This window comes from Tupaia chinensis, unplaced genomic scaffold, assembly GCF_000334495.1.
Source record: "Tupaia chinensis unplaced genomic scaffold, TupChi_1.0 Scaffold000313_1, whole genome shotgun sequence".
NCBI classification, from domain to species: Eukaryota; Metazoa; Chordata; class Mammalia; order Scandentia; family Tupaiidae; genus Tupaia; species Tupaia belangeri.
This window is the reverse complement of record NW_006159806.1, coordinates 2,674,762-2,698,974: the sequence shown is the minus strand read 5'-3', so window position 1 is coordinate 2,698,974 and position 24,213 is coordinate 2,674,762. Positions and strand designations below refer to the sequence as shown.

The window sequence follows — 24,213 nt, the reverse complement described above, 5'->3', positions numbered from 1 at the left end:
TCTAATGTACATTTTCTGTAAGAATAGAATTATGTAATTCTAGTATGCGGTCACATGATGTCTATTGAAAAATACATACCTTATGACACTAGAACACGCCACAAGACATCCACCTTTGAGCTCCTCACTTATTGACCAATTCCTTTAAAGATCTAGTTGAAGGAACAGAACTTGGTTCTTTAATGAGGAGTGCGATAATAGAAATCCATACGACACTTTTAGCCTTCAAAACCACTAAAAGAGAAGGCTGTTTATAACCTGGCCTAACATTGCCTCTATTTTGAACAAAAGAACAACATTTGGGTATAATAAAGTGCCTATATCCTAAAACAAAAATCACACATACAGATTTATAATGTGGGGATGGAAGTATTAGTAGAAAATCAATTGTCAGTTTATAAGAAATATCAGTTGTTTCAGAGACTGTCCTATGTTATAATCAGCCTTAAAAAGCATATTATTGCTATCATAAACCATTAAAGATGGTTTATAACCAGAGGAAAAAAACCTTTAAAATCCCTCACTGCTACAATTCACAAGCCATTGCTACAATTCACAACTCGTTTGTTAGAGTCTTAACCGCCCTCAGCTTTGCCGTGGGCCATTAACTAACAAACCAATCATTAACTGCTCATAATGACCATTTTCCCAGGGATTATTGCTTAATTGAACTCTTGTGCAGGATCCATTATTTCCTGAGATGTCAAAATAACCCTGCATTACTACATTTTTCTGTGATATTAGCACCTCCCAAAATAAACAATATGAATGTCAGAGAACTAAATTGTTCACTGTACACACTATTTAAAATACATTACTTTAATGAACAATTCTGATGTTTCAGAGGAATGTTCTCATTTTTTCATTCTCCTGAGCATATCTATCTTGTAACTTAGACGCAGAATTAATGTGTATTTTTCTTCAGAAATATACACAATGTCGAGACATTTATATTAGTAAACTGTGTTATATATTCATCTGGGTAAGGCACATTTGATTATTAGCATTCTGCTCCTGAGAAACAAGGCACAGTTGCTTGTCTGTTGCCATGGAAATAAATTAGGAAGGATAACCTGCCTACTTATCAATTTTTATTAATGCAATCAGCCTACCTGCTTAACCCATAAGTAACAATAGCACATTTAAACTAAGCCAATAAAGCACTGTAACTCTAGGGGTGCCAGTTAAAGTAAATAGGATAGAAAATTGCTGAAATAAAAAGTCTGAGTTATGTGTCATAGTTCTGATGTGCCCCATTAATATTACAGGGTAAAGAATGTTGCCATTTGAGAGGGCTTTAACAGTGGAATTACTATCAACTAACGTTTATTGAGAGGAGGAAAGGCAACTGAGACAAAAAGTCAACAGGGATCTAATAAAACACAATTGCCCTCCTACTGTGTTGAAACAGTTTATAGGTATATATGTTGAAATGTAAAACTAAAGGAATCCCAATTCAATTCTAGCCAAATAAAGGTGAACAATACAGAATATGTTGTATTGATATTAATTAACACGTGTAAGAATGAGGTTCACTTACTACAAGCTAAGGTGAAAGTTCACTAAATCCATAAATAGCAAGTTACAAGGTCAAAAATAGCTAACCTATAAAATGTAATATACACATTCTAAAGACTCTAGATTAAAGAAGGTCCAGCTAAACTTAGAAATAACTGATATATTTCCCCTCTAATTTAGAGTGACTTGATCTTCAATGCCTAGAGAGTACTGATATTTTACAAAATACATTTTTCTCAAAACTTAGTAAGCATATACATAAATATTCATTTTCCAAAAACAAAAAAAAGAAAAGAAGAAGAAAACACTTGAGTATAAGTGTCTAATAACTTGAAAGTTTAAGGAAACATTTTCCTCATACTAACATGGACAAAAATCTTATGTAAAATAACATTTAATCTTCAGGCAAGAAAGGGACCAGCAGTTACCGTAACGGCTATGTTGCTGGATTCCCATGTAGTCAACCGCAGTTTGAGTCCCGGACCTGGCAGCTTAAACTCACGCTGGACGCATGTGTGTGTGCGTGCCCAAGATCCCAAGAGGAGAATGGAAGAGAAGGGATTGCAGCGTGGCCATCCCCCCTGCGGTGTGATTTCTGTCTCTCTATCTCTCTCTGTCTTTCTGGCGAGCGAGCGCACATGCCCTTTACCAAAAACATCTTCAAAAAAAATTTAAAAAGAAAAGCTTTAGGCAAGAAGTACATAAATAAGAAAAATAATTACCAATTAGAATTAAAACATTTTTTCAAAAAAAATTTATTTTTTGTCTTCAACTATATATGTATTTGCTCATAGTTTGCTTTCAGAAAAGCTAAATTTAATTATGAATCATTATGACATTCACAATAGCAGATTAATTATAAAAGTTAAAATTAAACCAAGTTATTCTAATTTTGAACAGACCCCCAAAATACAATTCATAGTTAATTGAATTACAACATCCTGTAGATAATCAATAAAGAATGAAAAGAAAAAAAAAGATCTGATATTGACACTAGAAAGAAGGAAATTCTCAAAGATCTTTACCTTTTCTATAGATTTCTATTGATGCAGGAAAATTATGACACAGAAAGATGGGGTGTGTGAGCCCAACACCGAATTCAGGAACAGCAGTGAATCCAATTCTTTGTCTCAAACTCAAGAAGAATTTGAGAGGCAGACACAGAGAAAGACTAGTGAAATGGAGAGTTTATGAAGACGAAGAAAGATCAGAGCTCCCAGGCGGGGACTGTGTTCCAGGAAATGGATTGCAATGAAAAACTGAGATGAGGGGTTTTTATCTATGTCTGAGGTGCTTTGTTCCAGCTTATTGTTTTTATTTAGGCTTGTTCAGTCTCTGAGAAGTTGTCTAAATAAACAAAGAAGGAAATGTCTTCCAGAAGGACTGGCTATCATATTGAGGAGAAATGCCAGCTCAATGAAGAGCTTAATGCTACTCTCAAAAGCAGCTACAGGGGGACCAGCAGTTAGCGTAATGGCTATGTCACTGGACTCCCACGTAGTCAACCACGGTTCACGTCCTGGACCCGGTGGCTTAAAACTCATGCCAGGTGCATGTGTGTGCATGCCCAAGATCCCGAGAGGAGAATGGAGGAGAAGGGATTGCGGCGTGGCCATCCCCACTGGGGGGTGATTTCTCACTTTCTGTCTCTATGTCTCTCTCTGTCTGGTGAGTGCATGCGCCCTGTAGCAAAAACCTTTCCCCCCACCCCTACTCCCCCAAAAAAGGCAGCTACAAGGAGTGAGTTACCTGCAAGGAGTGTTGTTATAGGATGGGGGAGTTGAGCTGCAAGGTCTAAAATCCTAGATCCTTTACATCCGCATCTCTAAGACACTCGTCCTGAGACACAGGATGAAAAACCACAAACATATGTAATGTAGGAAAAGAGAAGTTTTAATAGAAAAGTAAATTATTTCCAATACGGAGGAAATACACCTCCATGTTTGAAAGGCATGTGGGTGGGCAGCTGCTGGAGAATGACAACTGCATTGAGCATGAGTTTAGGTGTTACTTTTATCCTGGGGGTTGGTCATGAATACTTAGCAGGGAAAGTCTGTCATAGTATCTGACTTCTTTGTTAAGTCTTCCAGGCTTTTCTCTGTACTTGTGCATCTCTCTCAGGTGAAGAATTTATTCATCACACATGTCCAGGGTGATCTTTGAATGAATGAAAATACGTATCTGGACACATTGTTCAGATGTTGACTTAGTGGCCCACCCCAGTGGTGAATTTGTGTGTGTGTATCTGGGACAGCAGAGGGAAGATAACAACTTTCCTAGCACCAAGGGCCAGGTGAGAAAAGTGAGAGAAAGGAATCTTTCAAGAGAGTCTGGGTGCATTTCCTGGTAGACTGTGATTGATCAGGTAAGCTGTAAAATAGCTCTAGTTGTAAGAAACTCTCTGTGTGAGCAAGAAGTCAGAGCTAATGCTTGATTTTTAGTGAGAGTAGTAAATGACCCTTTCAAAAGTTTGACCAGAATGACTCTATTTTATAAGTTGACTCTGTCTTAATATATGTGTGTGTTCTAATATATGTGTGTGTCCATTTCCTACCATAATGACTCTTCCTTGGGAGTCCCTGCCCTACTCATTGGCCTTGGGTCTAATTCCTATCTCACTATCTTTTCAATCAGATGTGTACATAAGGTGGGTTACAGTATTCTTAATATTAAAGAGATAATGTGGCTAGACACTTAGTATTTATTATGGTCTAGGCCCAAGGCTAAACATTAGATATATGCAGTCTCACTAATTACCAGAATATAACCTTACATTAAAGATCGCTTTTAGCCTGAGGTAAGGGTCCAATTAAAATTTTTTTTGCAGTGGATATCCAGGTTTTTAATACTACATGTTAAAAAGCTATTCTTTCTACATTGAATAGTTTTGGCACTATTTTAGAAAATCAGTTGACCATGTCTACTTTGGTTTATTTCTAAGCTTTGATTTCTATTCCTTTGAATCTATCTTTTAACCTTATGATACTCTCTTAATTTTCTGGCTACATAGTAAGTTTTTGAATAAATAAGTGTGATTCCTTAAATTTTGTTCTTCTTTGCAAATTCCTTGGAATTCCATGTAAATTTCTGAATCAGTTTGTCAATTTCTATGAAGTCAGTTGGAATTCTGATCAAATAAATTAAATCTTCAGATCAAACTGGAATATTGTCATCTTAATAACATTAAATTATCTGATCCATGAACATTGGATTTTTCCTTCATTAATTTAGATTTCTTAAAATTTCTTGAGAGATGCTTTATAATTTTCAGAGTATAAGTTTTGCATTTTCTGCTAAATTTATTCCTAAATTTGTTATTTACTTTGATGTAATAACAAATATATTTTATTTTTATTTTCAGATTATTCATCACAAGTGTATAGAAATACAATTAAACTTTGTGTGTAGACCTTTTGTCCTGCAATCTTACTGAACTCTCTGATTAGTTCTGATAGTTTCTTGGTAGACTCCATAGAACTGTCTATATAAAAGGTGTATTGTCTCTGAATATAGTTTTACAGCAATCTGAATGTCTTTAATTTCTACTTATTTATTTTGCCTAATTCTCCTAGCTAGAACTCCAAGTTGAATAGAAACAATGAGAACAAATATCTTCATCTTTTTTCCTGATCTAAATTTTGGGGAAAATATCTAGTTCCTTACCATTAAGTTTAATGTGACCTGTAGGTTTTGCATAGATTTCCTTTTTCAAGTTGAAAAAGTCTGCAGTTCCTAATTTGTCCAGCAGTTTTATCATGAATGGTGTTAAGTTCGGTGGAATCCTTTTATCTGTCTTTTGAGATAATCTTGTTAAATTAAAAAAAAAAAAATGACTCTATTACAATTGATGTTTAATATTAAACCTATCTTGCATCCCTGGAATAAATCCTACTTAGTCATAGTGTATAAGCTGTTTAAGTATTGCTGTAATATTATGTTATGCATCTTTTGTTTTTTGTTTGTTTTGTTTTGTTTCGTTTTGTTTTGTCTTGCCAGAAGGTGCTTGTGCTCTCTGGAGGACAGAAACAGAGAGAGACAAAGAGGAAGGCAAACTGAGAAAACACCCACCGGTACAGGATGATCACTTCATAACCCCTGCTCCTCTGTTTTCTCCCTTCAGATTTGTTGCCATGTGTACACATGCACAGTGTATTTTCCAAGTTGCTGGGTCTAGGACTGGAACAGCAAAGCTGGCCATGTGGGGTCCAGCCACCTTAATCCCACACTACTGGCTGGTCTCTGTTAAGTATTTTTTTAAACATATTTTTAAAAATACAATCTCTAGTTTACATTCAATAGTTTTACAAATATATGAGGTACAGTGGTTTTTTTGAAAATGTGTACATTATGTAATGATCAAATCAGGGAAATAAACATACCAACTATCTCAGCATTTATCATTATATTGTGTTATATACATCCAAAATTCATTCTTCAGTTTTGATTTGTACATTGAATTGTTACCAACTATTGTTACTCTACTCTACTATGATATTCTAGAATTTACTCCCCTTTTCTACCTACATTTTTGTATCTGTCAACCAAGTTCTTTCCATGCCTCTCCTGTCTCTTTTCCAGTCTCTGGTACCCACTATTATTTTTTTTTATCTAATCAAATTGTTTAGCTTCCTTTTATAAGTGAGAATATACGGTACTAGTCTTTCAGTTCCTAGTTTACTTCGCTTAGCATTATTTCCCTTAGGCTCTTCCATGTTGCTTCAACTGACTGGATTTAATTCTTTTTTTATGGCTGAATAGCATTCTCTATTATGTATATATACCACATTTCCTTTATCCATGTATTTGTTGTTGATATTTTATTTGATTCCATTTCTTAGTTACTGTGATTAGTGCTGTAATAGACATGGTAGTGCATATCATCCTACTCCATACTGATTTTCCTTCCTTCGCTGGGTATATACCTAGTAATGAGATTAATGGACCATAAAATAGTTCTACTTTAATTTTTTGAGAAACCTCCATGCTCTTTATCATAATGGCTGAATGAATCTTCAGTCCCACCAACAGTGAACAAGAGTTTCCCTTTCTCCGTACCAGGGAAGCACTTATTATTCTTTATCAGTTTTTGCTTTCTTTTGTTTTTTTTTTGATGCTAGCCACTCTAATTGGGGTGAGGTGATAGTTCATTGTGATTTTAATTTACATTTCCCTGATTAGTGATGCTGAGTATTATTTCATATTCTCATTGGCTATTTGTATGTCTTCTTTCAAAAACTCTTCAGGATGATTGCCAGTTTTTATTTGAGTTATCTGGATGTTTCGCTAGTAAGTTGCTTGAGTTCCTTATATATTCTTGTTTTTTAAAGAATTATTTGTTTAATTTTATTATCATTATTATAATCTTTTAAATTTGACCAGAGGGCGAGACACAGGGAATGTGAGAAAGCAAGTCACCAGGTTTAGGACTCAAACTGCAGTTATCCATGTGTGAGTCTAGCACTTGAACCACCATGTTACCTGCCGACTTCACAATTCCTTATATATTGCCAGTATTAGTTCTTCATTGGATGTATAAATGGTAAATATTTTCTCCCTTTCTGTGGATTGTCTCTTCATTCTTTTGATAGTTTCCTTTGATGTTTTTGTAGTTGTTACCCACTTTATTTTATAATTGAAAGACTTTACCCATCTTTCCATCTCCCTCAGTCTCAGACGCTGGTAACCACCATTCTTTTATGAATACGATGTTTTTAGCTTCTACATATAGGTAAGCCCATGCGGTATTTGTCTTTCTATGTCTGTATTATTCCACATAGCCTAATGTCTTCCAATTCATCAATGTTGTCATAAATGACAACGTGTCCTTTTTTATGACTAAATAATATTCCCGTGTGTGTGTGTTTATGTGTGTGTGCGTGCACGTGCAGGTGCATACACGTACACTCACATTTCCTAGGGGGATGGCCACACCGCAATCTCTTCTCCTCCATTTTCTTCTTGGGATTCTGTCAGGCAAGCACAAATACTCAGCATGTTTTTAAAGCCACTGTGTGAGTTTGTGACTCAAATGTGCAATTGGCCATTGGGAGCCAGCCACTTCAATCTCTATTTTTTAGTAGTTACATCATTTTCTTTATGGTGCTTTTTGTTTTATTTTGTGTGTGTAGATTTAAATTGCTTTCTTAGATAACTTTAAAACTGAAGAACTTACATTAGTGCTTATTATAAAGCAAACACCCCACAAACTAATTTTCTCAGTTTTTTGTTTGTTTGTTTATCTTACAGTGTATGTATTTCACCTTTATTTTTGAAAGGTAGTTTTTATTTATGTAGGATTCTTGGTTTATTGTTTTTATGATCACTTTGAATATCACATATTATTTCACTCTCTTAGGTTTCACTGTTTCTAATAAGTTAATTGATAATCTTATTAGAGTTTCCTTTAAGTGATGTCTTATTTTTGTTAACACTTTTAATATTTTTTTCTTGTCTGAATTTCAGTAGTTTAATGTGAATACCTTTTCATTTACCCTATTTGGAGTTCATTGAGCTTCAACAATACGTGGGGTTTTTTTTCAATAAGTTTGGGATCATTTCAATCATTAAGTCTGAGTTTTTGTTATCTTTTATTCCCCTCACTTCTGTCTTTTTCCTTCTAGTACTCATATTGTGTTTATGTTGATTGTACCTAGTAATGTCCATATTTCTTCAATGCTCTGTTTAGGGCTTTATTTATTTTCCTCTCTGTTCTTCAGATTGTATCTGTTTTATGAATGTATTTTGGGGTTGCTAATTATTTCTTCTGCCAGATTAAATCTACTATTGAGCCCTTATGGTAACTTTTAATTTCCATTATACTTTTTTCTACTTCAGAATTCCCATAGTTGTTTTTTTTTTAATCATTTATATCTCTATTTTGAAGTTTTCCTTTTTCAATTAGACATCGTTATCTTTTTATTTATTTATTTATTTATTTTTTAAAACAGAGTCTCAGTATATTACAATACTCCTGCCCCAGCATCTTCATTAGCTTTGATTGCAGGCATGCACCAGTTACCCAGCTTTTAGGGTGGGCCAGCAATCAATTCCCACCTGCCCTGTGACTTTAGCCTGCTGAACAGCAGCATCTACCACTGTGCATTACCACAGCCGGACCATTCTTTCACTTCCTTAACTAGGGTTTCCTTTCATTCTTTGAACACATTTACAACTTATTTTTAATGATGTTTTCAAGTCATTTACTTTTCAATCTGACATCTGGTTGTTCTCACGGGCAGTTTCTGTTACCTACTTTTTCTTGGGATGGGTTTCATGTCTCTTTTTTGTTGCCATTGTTCGAAAGCTGATATTTTATGTAATACACCATAAACTTAGATCTTTTTTGTCTGAATCTTCTGATATGAAATTACTAACTTACGAGCTCATTCAGGACCACAATATTTTCAGAGTCAGTCTCATTCTTTGCCATGGGTGAGAAAAGAGAATTCTCATCATTTGGCCATACTCACCTGTAAGTCTATCTTAGCAGCATGTAGCTAGTTTCATGATTAAGAATGTGCATGTTCTCTCTCTCCTAGGAGGATAACCCTCTGATGGGTGATAGAGGAAGAGTTATATTTGCATTTGTGGTTGCCTCCATCTGGAGTGGAATTTCTTTCCTTTTTTCTTAAAAGACTAATTTAATTTAATTAATTAGTTAATTTTAGTTTGACCAGAGAGGGACAGAGTGAGAGTGAAAGTGAGAGAGAGAGAGAAGGCAAGCCACCAGGTCCAGGACTCGAACCACAGTCAGTCATACGGGAATCCAGCACCCTAAACCACCACTCCACCTGCTGGCCCCATTGGAGTGGAATTTCTGTCTTCCTGAGCAGAGAAGTGTGAATAGAGAGCAAATCTCATTTCAAATCCCTCAGATCCTCATTGCTTTCACAGAATTTTAGTAGATTTTTCTTAATAAATGCCTGTTTATTGTCTGAGTGTCTCTTATACCATGTCCTGAGACTAAATGATTGCATAAACAATTTCCATAATTTTTCTTGGGGAGTGGGATCAAATTCTCATTCTGTCATACTGTAAGTTGCTTGTAATGTTATTTTTAAAAGGATTTTTAAAAACTAATCGGGGCCAGAAAGGGCGTGGTGGTTAAGGGTGCTGGATTCCCACATGGCCAACTGTGGCTCAAGTCCAGGGGACCTGGTAGCTTGCTTTCTCACTTTCTCTCTCTCTCTCTCTCACTCTGTCCCTCTCTAGACAAATAAAAAATAAATAAATGAAATAAATAAATAAATAAACTTAAACAAAATAATTCTTTTTTTTTTTTTTCAGGAGATCAGAAGTTAAGTTCTGTTGATAACTGTGATTATGGAAGGGGCACCACAGGACGAACCCTCATGAGTGCAAGGCTCGCCACTTGTCTAGGGGACCACGATCTGGGATGTACTTGACACCACAGCCATTGGGGATGAGGCACTTCTCAGCCTTAAACTTGGGAAAGCCCCACTTCTTTGATATGTGGATCGGCTGCTGACCAGGGAACTTGAACCTGGCCCTGTGGAGGGCCTCAGTCACATGCTCCTTGTTCTGCAGCTTGGTGCCATGGACATGATAACCTGGCCAATGTGGATCCTGGCTACTCCCCTGTGGTTTCTCAAAGGCAGTCCTCATACTGTCTGTAGCCTGTCAGTTCCAGCACAGGGCAGCATCTTGTTGATTAGGATGAAAGCCATCTTTGCCACAACTTGCCACGATGTACTTGTTTGCACAAATACAGGCAGCCTCCAGGGCCTCCGTGGAGAGCTGCTCTTATTCATCTGACACCATGTGGCCACAGAGTGGGAATTCATCCACTTTTGCCTTCTTCTGCCCCAAGTCAAAGATCCGGATCTTGGCATCTGGGATACCTCGGCAGAAGCACGACTTTGGGTATGGCTTGTTCTTACAATACTGGGCAGGGCCGTGGCCCATGTTGACACCTAGATCTTCGGTGACTAGCAAGCGACAGCCGCTCTTACCACACCGGAGGCGCAGACTATATAAAATAATTATTTAAAAAAAACTAATAATAAAAGTTATTATGAGACCCCATAAGACTACCTTACCTTTAGAAAATTTAAAGTCAGAGGTCCTCAAGGAAGATGTTTCCTCCCCCAGAAAAACTTTCTCTGAATTCTGGCAACTATTTCATGACATTCCTCTGAGATTTTCTTTCAAGGCAAACCAGAGATTTCTTAATTTATGATAACCTATTCTTACAGGTCCAAAGCTCTACAATTAATCTCCTAGAGGCTTCCAATTTTGAAGATAGAATATAATTAAACTGATAAATCGAATAATTAGGTTTTGAATAATTAAGCGGCCCATTTTAGATACAATAAAATATTCATTGTCTTGTTTTATTTGTTTATTGGTGAATTTGTTTTGTTTATTTGGGGACATTAAAAGAAAAATAAAGAAATAAAGATGACATATTAGTTCCTAGTGAACAGAATTTAATTAGAAAAAGGGCTAATAGTTTTGCCAAGTTTTGTATTGGAGAATGTTCTATTTAATATCAAATGCAGTAAGTTAGAGGAATGGAAACTATATTTTTTTATTAAGTCTTGTGCTCCATCAGCTTTAAAAAATGAATCATTAGATTTGTTTTTATTCAAATTATAACATAAAACTTTGAAAAACTCTTTTTTTTTCCCCTAAGACTTAGCAAACCAAGAAAATTATTTACACTTAATGGAGAAAATACTATATTATTGTGTGGATTTTAGGCTCAATTACTCTTTTTTCAGAATTATTTTATTTAAATTTATTTATATATTTATTTTCATTTGATCAGAGAGGAACAGAGAGAGAGAGAGATGGAGAAAGTGAGAAATCAGGCTGCCAGGTCTAGGACTCAAACCACTGTCAACCATATAAAAGTCCAGCACCCTTAGCCACCACACCACCTGCTGGCATCAAGCTCAATTATTCTCATCATTTTCATTGTACCTAGAAATATATATAATCCTTACTTTTGAGGTACATAGTTGTGGAAATAAAATAGAAAATGAAATATTGGACAACAGCATAGATGATATCTAGAATTAATTGACTTTTGGAAAGTGCTAGGCAAGGACAGCAAGCAAAACAGTGGCAGGAAAGCAAATCAGTGTTAATGACTTTTGTCAAAGTAGTTCATTTTTGGCTCCTATGACATTGGTAAATGTGACTCATTCCATAATAATTGAATACAATGGCATTCCAATTATATTTGAAATCTGACATTGGCTTAAGGAAGTTTGTCAGTAAAAGAGATTTTTAGACTGCTACTTTTGATACCAAAGAAATGGAATGGCTTTCAAAAATATTAGGTCTAAGACAATAATAATTTATGATATATATTATAATTCATATGAATATTATAGCTAATATGTATTACTACATACTATGCTAAGCATTCTATGTGATTGATATCAGTTAATTTATCAACTATCTTATGATGTAGAGATTTTTTTCAAATTTACTGATAAGAAAATTGAGGTTAAGACTTGTCTCATCAAGATTAAGTGACCTGAAGGCAAATAGAAAGTGTTCAAAGGCATTCAGAGAGTTCAAGGCTTTGAGAGTGCATATATTATTAACAGAATGCCTCCTGAAGATACAGATACAGTTTATATCACAAAAAAATTACAAATAATACATGTAGTACCTCTCAGCTAATGTTGAGGCCATAGAGAATGTACATATGTATGTGGATTACTACAAAATTACATAATTGTTATTCTAATAGCATAACATACTACTGTGCTACTTTGCTTTGTTTTTTACTGTATATTTACAAATATAATACATTTGACCTTCTCTCTTTTTCTCTCTTGAGAAAAACTTTTTTTTTTTTGAGAGGTTTTTGCTATAGGGCACGTGCGCTCGCCAGACAGACAGACAGAGACAGAGAGATAGAGAGATAGAAATCCCCCCCCAGGGGGGATGGCCACACCACAATCCCTTCTCCATTCTCCTCTCGGGATCTTGAGCACGCATGCACACACGCCCGGCGTGAGTTTTAAGCCACTAGGTCTGGGACGTGAGCTGCCGTCGACTACATAGGAGTCCAGCGACATAGCCATTACGCTAACTGCTGGTCCCTCTTGAGAAAATCTTTAAGTGACTAATGATAACTTGATATTTGTCACAGAGAATAATTCAATCTTATAGAATAATTAACTTTCAACTTCTTAAATAATTAATAGCATGTTATTCATTCTGAGCCATATCCAGAGATCCAGACTTCAATATGCAATAACAATAATTATTATTCATACATTTCTGTACTAAGAGGTAACATGTAACTTATTATATGTAAAAATATCTGATGTAACTTAATAAGTTTTATGTTCTGAATGTTCTGAATACACAAAACCACCAGGTTGATTAGTAATTAAAAAAAAAAAAAAAACAAGATTGCAGGTGGTACTGGTGGTTAAGGTGCTAGACTCAAACATTCAAGTCCCAGATCTGATGGCTTGCTTTCTTATTTTCCCTTTCTTTCTCTCTTTCTCTGGTCAAATAAAATAATAATAATGATAATTAATAATATTAAATAAATAATTCTTTTTATAAAACTAAAGTCATAACTAATAAATGTGGACAGCAGACACCCTCTGGGCAGACATTTTATTTTTAGTACTTATAAAAATTGTGATATCTAGGATGCTAATGAAAACTTCATAAAACAAAAGCAAACAATCCCTTTACTACCTAAAGATGTTGTAAAGTTATATAAGTAATTAATCCACTGTTAATTGATGACAATCAATGATAAGCCCATCAATAACAGAAGTCAAAATGAAAAAAAAAAAAAACATTGCTGCATTTCAAATTTTTCCTCGAAAGTTTAAACATTTTAGCTTTAAGCTTACCAGCTGAGTTGCTAAACTCTAGGTTATTTTATAAGTTGTGCTTCATAGCAGACACACATGAACTACAATGTTCAATAAGTACTATAATTGTCATGTGTCTATCTACCTGTCTGTCATCTATCTCTAATAAATGTTTTGTTTAAATGCTGGCTATTGGGCCAGCCCTATAGTTTAGTGATAAAGAAAATCAGCTCCTCATCAAGAACTGCAGTTCTAATCTCAGCTCCAGCACCTTGAAAAGCACCCCTGATACATGTGAGTGTGTGCCTAAATTTAATATATGCAAGGGAGTGGGTACACACAAACAGGTAAATGCACACAAAATATCATCCACGTTTTCAAAATGGATAAGTGTGTGTGTGTGTGTGTGTGTGTGTGTGTGTGATAATGTATCATCTTATAGATTTGCCAAATCATATGTGTTCAAAATAAATAATTATATTTTCTAGTTTCATAGAAGGTCTAGGGATATTCTCAGAGAAAGTGTAAATTTTATCTATTCTAAATATATTCACTTCAGCAATTCCTTCTTACTGAGTTCAGAATACCTTATAGATTATTTATGTTCTTGAACTTAGGCACACAAATATTCTATACTTCTCCACAGATGTCGATTTCATTTATAAAGGTTTCCAAGAAATATCACAGCGTGTTTGAATTTATCTAGCCATACTTACTTTAATCTCTTGCCAATTTTCAAACACTGATAACAATTTAGAGGTTAAAAAAATTCCTTAAGAAAATTCAGTTAAATAAAATGATGCTATACATTAATTTGTGTTACTGTTTTTATTTGTTTGATAAAAAATTGATGCAAAAAGAAAAGTCTTATAGGAAATGAAAATGAATGTGTGGCAACAGAGCGAACTCTGATTCTCTTTGTCATACTCAGACTTGTACTCCTTGCCTAGACTTTGGTTATTGCTCAATGAAATGTTATTTTTCAAATGCAATACATTAGGGTATGGTAGGGTATTTAGTGATAAAAATGGAGCTGGAATTCCAGGGTATCTTTAGACTTCTAAAGCACTCTCCATCTGCCAGATCAATGATCAACAAAAGGAGATTGATCAAAGAATAGCTTTTCTAATTCTTATAATGTGTACAACACTAGGTATTGATGGATGAAATGATTGCTTAGAAAACTGAAAGCATTCCTCTTAGTCTAAATACAACTTGATTTACCCACAATCAATGCCAAGGTTGGAGTTGTGTTTTTGCTAATATAACCCATATCGGGTATAATAAAATTAATATTCTAAAATTTTATGATATTGGTGAATCTTATTAATATTTGATATATGAATATATTTTTAAACTAGACAGAGTGTTGTAAGATTTCTGTAGAACCGAGTCACATTTATCACTCGGCACTATGTCTTACTGTGTCTCTAATAAGTTTTTGTGCACTATTTTTAAGACTATTCAGATAATGATTACTTTTGAAGTGCTCTGTAAGTGTAGGTTATTATTTCATGTCTCATTATCTTTGAAGTTTAAAAATATATTTGCTATAGTTGTTTGTTTTTCACACATTTCATATGAATGTAACAGCTATATCATGGTACTCAATTTTATTCCATTCACTTATTAATGAACTACATTTCTTCTTGGAAGGTATTTTTAGAAATGTGTTCACTGAGAATGATCTCTCATTTATAATTTCTACCACAGGCAGCTAAAATTCCCACTTGAGTAAGATAGATATGTAAATTTAGAATTTTAATGAGAAAGTTTAAATTTATTTTCAAGAACTCTTCACTTAGTCGAAGTTATTTTGAATGTATCTAAATACAAATGCTCAATGTTTTAAGTGAGAAATCATTAGTTATTACAGTCCAAGGATACACGTATTCAGGTTGAGTTCCTTATAATCTTTCCTGAAGAGCCCTTGATTAATTAATCTCAGAACATATTACCTCTATTGACCCTTGTATGAACCTAACTCACCTCTGTATGACCTCTGTCTAGCCTGTGCACAGTATCTTTCTGTCCCTGGAGTTGGGTTAGTAAACACCAGGAAGAGCATCTTCCCCAAGTCCTTTCCTAAGGGTCTAACTCCCTGGAGAGATGCCTTTTCCCAGAGGTGGGAATTACCTAAATATTGCAAAGGAGGTAGAATAATGAAAGCCTGTAGTCTGATTGGTTGCTTTATCACTTACTTGCAGAATCCAAATTAAATAATAGAGAAAAAAATATTTCTCATCCATTGATACTAATATTTGAATATAGTTTTCTGTATCCAACATTAAATATTTATGGCAAGTATATAAGATGGAGGAGGTAAAATATAAATATATAAAATAAGAAAATAAAACAACTTTTATAGGGGAAAGTACATAGCCATAATTTTTATCTTTATGTATTGTCACAAACAAAAAAGAGATCTGTAGAAATGGACAGATTACACAAAGACAAAATATCCCTAGTTTGGAGTGAAATGATGGTCCCTCTGTGCCAGTTGTCTACATGGATCAAAATAACACTGAACATATTGATTAATTTAAAAAAAACACAAAATAATAAAATGGTGAGGATATAAATGAGGAAGATGAATTTTGCATATAAAAAGTAGCACTATTATACAATATTTTTTCTTTAAAATATGTACACACATACAAAAACACAAATAAATCATATATATATATATACATACATATTATATACATACATACTTATATGTATGCAAAGGAACTTCAAAAAGTTTTGGAAAAATGGAATTAAAATATGAACTTGTGATTCCCTACAGAAATTGAATCCTAGATGACAAATACACAGGAGACATTTATTATAAAAATTACTTTCAAGGGCAAATAAACTCTCCTACCAATTAGCCAGAGATTCAAAAAAATATATTTCTTCATGTAGAGTTCCTTGCTTATGTGCATTTATTTTCTATCTCTAATAAAAAGAAGAAGTAGATCTAAATAAGATCAGCTTCCTTGATAGTAACCACAAATTTTTACAGTAAAAAATATGAACATAATGTTTACAACTATAAAAAGTAGTATTTTCAATCAAGACAATGTGAATATCAAAGACCTCCTCATAGTTTTTTCTTATGAAGAAATCTCGGATGTATACAAAGAAGAAAAAAGAATATGTAAAACACTGCTATACATTAATCAAATACTTTCAATAATTATAAGCTTATGGCTAGTTTTGCTTTATTTATACCTCTTCCCACTACTCTCTCAAATCATTTTAGTACAAAAATAATATATAATATATAATTTAATCCATAAATATTTCATCATTTAATCTGACAAAAATTTTAAAGTATTCACTATAATATCCCTTCAACAAACATTTGAATTCTCCTAATACAAATAAAAAACTAGAATATTTTAACAAATAAATAAAAGTTTTAAATAAATAACCAAATAGAAATTGGAGAACTGAAAAAAAAATTAACAGAAAAGAAGAATGGGAGGTAGCTGGATGGATGACCTCCATACTAGAATACAGATTATAAAAAAATAGAAAGTAGACATTAGAGCAGATGAAATTACTAGAGGCAAAGAGGAACATTACACAATGATAAAAAGATAAATCTAGTAAGAAGACACCATGATCCTAAATGTGTATGCACTATGCAACAGAATTCAGGAAACAAAATACATGAAAATAGATGGCTAGATATTAAGAGGTAAATAGTCAAATCTGTGAAAATGACTACAGAATCCTAACATCACAATCTCTGCATTTAATTAAAAAAAAAAAACAGAAAAATAGCAAAGGTATAAAATAAATGAGTAACACTATCAAACTTTAAAACTCAATCAATAATTATAAAATGCTTCATGCAACAGGAGTAGAATACACATTCTTTACTAGAACCCATGGAAAACTTACCAAAATAGACCATATTCTAGATCATAAAAAAATTAGTAAATTTTAAAGAATTTCAATCACAGAGTATATTTTCTGACCATAATAAAGTCAAGCTAGAAATCAAGAAGAAAAAAACAAAAACAAAAATCCTCAGATAATGAGACATTAGATAACATATTTTTAAACAACATATGTGTCAAATAGGCAGTATCAAGGGAATTTTTTAGAAGTTAGAAATAAATGAAAATACTATATCAAACTTTGTGGAAAAAGCTAAAAAATGCTTAGACAGATTTATAGCATTAATGTTTACATTACAAAAGAAAGCACTTAAATTACTAACCTAAGTTGTTACTTCAGAAAAATAGTTAAAGAAGGCAAAATAAATCCAAATTAAGCCAAAATAAGAAGATAATAAATAGCAGAAACTAATATAAACAAGGAAAGAATAGAGAGGATCAATGAAAACAAGATTTAGCTCTTTGAAAACATCAACAAGTTCATAAATTTCTAGCAAGAGTAATAAAAAAAGTGACAGAAAGAGAAAGAGAGGAGAAGAAAGAGGAAAGGAAAGGAAATGAGTAGAGAAAAAGAAGAAAAAGAAGACACAGTCTCCTTTATCATGAAATCCAATGCACTTGGCATAAACTAGGTATAAGAAAACCTACTGAGCATTCAGGCTGTCCATGCACAGAAAATCTTCCTCAACATAACAAAGTGTTTACATTATTGGGGTCCAGTAGTTCCTAAAGGCACAAGGCTGTTGCATTAGTAAGTGAATCATATGCTCATGACTCCTCCTCCAGGTATGTGCAGCTCATAGCTAAACCTTAAGAAGAAATCTCTGTGTTTTGTTGACTGAGGAGGCTTCCACTGACTCTGTTTTACAGATGGTTCAGCATAATATGTATGCCATATTCAACAATGAACAGAAAAACATAACTATGTAATTGAAAACTAGCTTCAAAGACAGCAGTTAGAAGAAATTAAACAAATGGACAGAAATTGTGCCATGAACTATTAATAGATTGCTTATTTTGCCTGAACATACAGCTAGTTAGAGTTAGACCTTTGTACCACCCAGTAGTTTAAAACAGGCCAAGCATGTGTGCGTGCATGCCCAAGATACCAAGAGGAAAATGGAGTTTAAGGGATTGTGGCATGGCCATCCCTCCGGCCGGTGATTTCTTGCTTTCTGTCTCTCTGCCTCTCTGCCTCTCTGCTGAGCATATATTTTTTATAATAAAACTCTCTCTCTTTCTCTTTCTCTTTTTTTTTTTTTTTTTTTTTGAAGAGGGTTTTGGTATAGGGCGCATGCACCCGCCAGAAAGACACAAAGAGAAAGTGAGAAATCACCTCCAGGGGGGAATGGCCACTCTGCAATCCTTTCTCCTCCATTCTCCTCTTAGGCTCTTGGGCACACATGCACACGCGCCCAGCGTAAGTTTTAAGCCACCGGGTCCGGGACATGAACTGCAGTCGACTATGTGAGAGTCCAGCAACATAGCCATTATGCTAACTGCTGGTCCCAAACTCTCTCTTAAAAATAATTTAAAAAAACATTGCAGATCAAATACAAATACAGTGGTTATTAAAAATAAACACAATAGGATTAAATTAGATTTATCTTTTCATGTAAGTTTAAATTGACATGTATGATTAATTGATTATAATCAAAAAACAAATAATAAAAAATTAAAATGGTGTTAAAGAATTTCAGTATCTAAACTTCAAAATAATTAACAAACCAGTGATAGAATATTTTAAGCTTATAACAGAGGGTATAGAATTAACCAATAGCAAATTCAATATACTTAACTGTGAAAGTTAGAATTTCATCTGTAACTGATTTAAAAGAAGATCATTCAATTTATTCTTCTGTTCAAAGTTATACTAATCATTTTGGTTACATGATACAAGAAAAATGAAGTATAAGTATTTAAAAGATGAGACAAAGGTATTACGATATTTAAAAGAAAAAACAAATCCATAGGAATAAAGACAAGATGGAGTTGGCATGAAGATCAACCAACCAAGATCTGGTTGCCTGAAGGATAAACAAGATACCACTTCAATTTAGTGGGGAAACAATAGTCTTTTCAATAAATTGTGCCAGGTCAATTGAGTATCCATATAAAACAATTAAAAAAGTATTTTCTATATCATACCGAAACTCAATCTCAAAAATATTACTTTTACAAATGTAAAAATTCTGGGAGGTAAATTATATTAACATCTATAGAGTAGAAAAAGATTTCTTAAAAAGAAAAAAAAAGAACAGTATGAATTAAAACAGAGTAGATTGACAAATTAGGTGTCAGTTACATAAATGACTATTCATCAAAAGTATCATTTGGACTGTGAAAAAGAAAAAAGAGCAAGTCACGAAGTGGAAGAAGATATTTGTAAAGTTTGAATGAGAGAAAGACTCCTCTGCATAATTTTTAAAGCACTCATGAGCCATACAAATAAATGAGAAAATTCACATAATCTAGTAAAGAGATGATCAAATTAACAGAACAGGTCCATCACAAAATAAATGTATCAAATGTTTAAATAATATAAAAGATTATTCTATTAAGTAGAATAATAGCTACTAAAGAAATACAAATTAAAACAATATTAAGATAACACTATCCAATCACCAGACTGGATAAAAACACATAATACCACATGTTGAAGATACAAGAACACAAGAATTCTCATATTCAGTTGATGCAAGTAAGAACTGGTGTGATCACTTTGCAAAATATTTGGTAGTATGTGCTGAACATCTCTCTGCCTTTCTGAATGAAAAGTGAATTACAGTATTTCTGTCCTTCAGTCCATTACTATAGTACATTATGCTAATAGATAGTCTAATCTGTAGCTTTACATTCTATTATATAATTAAAAAAATTCACTTTAAACATGTGTCTCTTTTAAAAATGTTTATTAAATTGTTTTATTTATGTTTTATGAAGCACTTTGATATAGATTTTCATAAATTGTATTCATTTTTGATTTTTAAAGCTGTGTTCATCAGTTTGCAATACCAATAGGTTCTTGTACCTTTTATTATTGATTAAATTTCCTCCCATTTTGGTTCAGTAATTGGTTTGCTATTTCTGTCTTTCTTGATTTTTTTCATGATTTTTTAATTTTTATAATTCTCTCCTGTTTGTTCACTTATTATTCTTTTACTTTTTTTTTTAACCAATGTAAATATTTTAAGGTACAAATGTTTCACAGAACACTAGAAACTGTTTGTAGTATATGCTCAAGAAATATCTCTACCAATGTTTTATTATTTTATTCAAATAAATTTTAAAATCCTAGTGTTTGTTTTATCTTTTAGTTTTGCTGAAGCTGTAGCATATATGATGCTTCTTTTGCTCTTCTAGTTAACCACTTTAGCTCTTTAAATACCATGTGGAGAGACTGATATTTATGCTATTAGCTCAAGTATATGAAAGTCCAAATAATTTTATTTTTTAAAATATGATGATAATATAGATGAAATTACTTTGCTAAAATTCATGGAGATATGCATTTGTGAAACACAATTCAAAAAAATTCCTCTAGGGACCAGCAGATGGCATAACAGTTATGTTGCTGGACTCCCATGTTGTCAACTAAGGTTCAAGTCCTGGACCCAGTGGCTTCAAACTTGTACGGGGCACATGCATGTGCATGCCCAAAATCCCAAGAGGAGATTGGAGGAGAAGGGATTGCAGCATGACCATCCTCCCTGGGAGGGTGATATCTAGCTTAATGTCTCTCTGTCTTTCTGTCTCTCTGAAGAGCACTGGTGTCCAATAGCAAAAATCCCTCTCTCTTGGGAACCAGCAGTTGGTGTAATGGCTATGTCGCTGGACTCCCATGTAGTTGACCATGGTTCGCATCCCGGACCAGGTGACTTAAAACTCACACTGGGCACATGTGCGTGCGTGCCCAAGATCCCGAGAGGAGAATGGAGGAGAAGGGATTGCGGCGTGACCATCGCCCCTGGGGGGTGATTTCTTGCTTTCCGTCTCTATGTCTCTCTCTGTCTGTCTGGCGAGCGCACGCCCCCTATAGTGAAAATCTCTCCAAAAGAAAGAAAAAAAAAATCTCTCTCTCTTAAAAAAATCTTACTATAGAGTGTGTATGTGACTTGGAGAGAAAAGAGAGAAGAAAGTGAAAAGCAACTCCCAGGTAGAATGGCCACACCACTATCCCTTCTCTTCTATTCTTTCAGAATTTGGGGCATATATACACATGAGCCCAGTGTGTTTTTCAAGATGCTGGGTCCAGGATGTGAATCTTGCAGTCACCCATGTGAGATCCAGCCACCTTAACCACCACTGGCTGGCCCAGTATGTACATTTTCCTGTGCATATATTATTGTTAATTAGTTTACCTTAAAAGGAAAATTGAAACAAATTATTAAGTTTGTACTGTGCGGGTTAGGGCCTACAGCCCCGAAGATCAGTTTAGTGACGCTGGTAATAGTGAGATCAGCTGATGATATAGAGCATTTTGATGGTGATAATGGATTTACTGAGAAAGAGATGAATTCATGTAATTCCTTGGATACAAAGTAGAGAGTGGACAGAATTCAGTAATGGAATGGATGTAGACAATGAAAAAAAGGACGAAAAATAATGATTACTTGTAATTTTTTATTCTACAGACTGTGTTGATTTACACTATTGGTGTTGGGGGCCGAGTTGTGAGCAATAGAGATGTGAGTGGGGGTGTATAGAGTGGACAAACTGAACTATGGGCAAAATATTAGACTCCAATTAACCTTAAATATGTAATAAGCACCTATTATGCTTTAAACAGAACAAAGATATAACATACAAGACAAAATTTAGAAGAAATTAAATTCTGTACAAATTATGCATCTAAAAACAAGCATTATACCTTTTTTAGGGTTTTCATTAGGGAGTTCACCTTTGAATTACAATGTAAGAACTCAGACTGGCCATTAACTCAATGGATATATTTTATGCTAGATATCCACATAGCAATGCATAGGACATGTTTTGGGTTTCTCCTATTTTCAACTCCTGATGCCAGATGTATAAGAAGTAGCACTGCTCCCCTGGCATTATGGGCACTTGGATTCCAAGGCAGTAAGGCATGGAGGAAGCCTAGCCTCCAGACTGATTCTGTCCCTTCAGAAATCACGGTGAGTGAGACTTGTATGCTTGTATTTACTCGGTGCAAACAAGAGATGATGTTCTAACTGTAGTTTCCTGATGTGTTGGACCTTTGGTCTTGGACCTGATCAGCCATATCTTCAGAGGTTTATAGTGTCCAGTTTTCTTTCAAGAAGGCAAGTTAACCTTCAGTCTTGAACAATTAACTCTTACCTTTAAGTAGTATGCAACATGGTGAATCAGAAGTCATAGTAGTTGTAATGAGATACTGATTTCATTTTTAGTTTTTTTCAAATAATTATTTTATTTAAAATTATTGATTTTATTTATCAATTTATTTATTTTTCATTGGGCAAGAGAGAGACAGAGTGAAATAGAGTTAGAGAGAGGGAAAGTGAGAAAGCAAGCTGCTAGGTCTGGGACTCGAACTGTGGTCGGCCATGTGGGAGTCCAGCACCCATAATCACCATGCTACCTGCTGGCCCCTCATTTTTAGTTTCGAAAGATCTGTAAAGGTGGAACAAATGGTAGGAAAAGAGGGAACGACATGGAAGGGATTCAATATGTATCCTGGTCTCACTGGCAGTCAGCTTGCAATTATGCAGGCATAATTGAGAACAAGGTATAATTCTGTGAGACAGAAAGGGAGCAAAAATCAAGTGTATTAATTATGGCAGATGTCCCAAGTTCTCACTTTGTGGAAAACTTAAAAAAAGGAAAGAGAGAGTGTTAATGACCAAAGGCCTACCTATCAAATGGGGGAAAATTATTTTAATATGCTCTTAGAACCAATGTATTTTCACAGTATATTTTAATTTATATTGCTTTTTATTGTTTTTTTCTCTTATTATTTTATATTGTCATCATTTTAATTTCCTAGCTTAATACCACCAGTGGCCCTAACCTTTTTTCCAAACTCTTTGTGTTTTCTTGGATATATCTTCTGTTCCTTTGATTTCAAAAAAGACAATTTTGTATCTGCCTTTAATTTATCTAATTTCTCCTGAGATAACATCAGGTGCACAGGCAAAGAGCCAGATATGCAATTTCTGCAGAGCTCTGCAAACTGTGTACAAACAAGGAAGGGTTAGATTTGTTAGCCTTGCTCTTAAAATCATGAGAACACACCGACCTTCTGCAAAGGAAATTCGAGTTTTAAATAGCAATCCTTTGAGGAAATTTTATTCAAACACTATTTTAAGAAACTGGAAACCAAACTATTTGATATACTTTATGGAAGAGAGAGAAATAATTGAGTTTTACATTGACAATAATAATGTAAATTTTGTATTTTGATTCATACACATTATTCTATTTTTTTATTTTAATTTACATTTAATTACATATGTCTTTACAATATGCAAAGGAAACATTCTGAGTCTAAATAAAACCCAATTTTCCCATTGTGTTCCAGCTCTCTTAATATATATACTTCTGCCCTAATCAGTGTCATTCTATGACCTCACTTCCTCCCTTTCCCCAGGTCTTTTCCTTTGCAGCAGTTTGTTATAGACAATTGAGCACTTATCATATGAAGAAATACTCCATGTCTTAATATCCTGCTATTTCTGAACTACTGGGAAAACCATTATTTTAAATGCTTCAAAATAATACCTCATCCATTGTGTCCCTAACATCACCATTAAAGCTTTATTTCATGACTAAATTGAACTTCATAAAATATAAATTTCCCTGAGAATGATAAGACAAAAATCTAAATGAGTCTTTGGGAATGTAGTACAAATTTAATCTGAGTCTTTTTCCATGAGTGGAGGTTAATAGATAAAGAGGGGAAGACCGGGATTATAAAATCACTAGGTGCCTAAGGATTAGGGGAGTATCACTAGGAGTGGAAAGGAAAACAGCAGATGCCAGGG

General features: G+C 34.0%; 1 pseudogene; it reads right to left on the bottom strand.

Moving 5' to 3' along the window:
* Positions 1 to 9,867: 9,867 nt before the first annotated feature.
* On the bottom strand, positions 9,868 to 10,443 carry LOC102490748 (60S ribosomal protein L10-like; annotated as a pseudogene).
* Between the last annotated feature and the right edge of the window lie 13,770 nt (positions 10,444 to 24,213).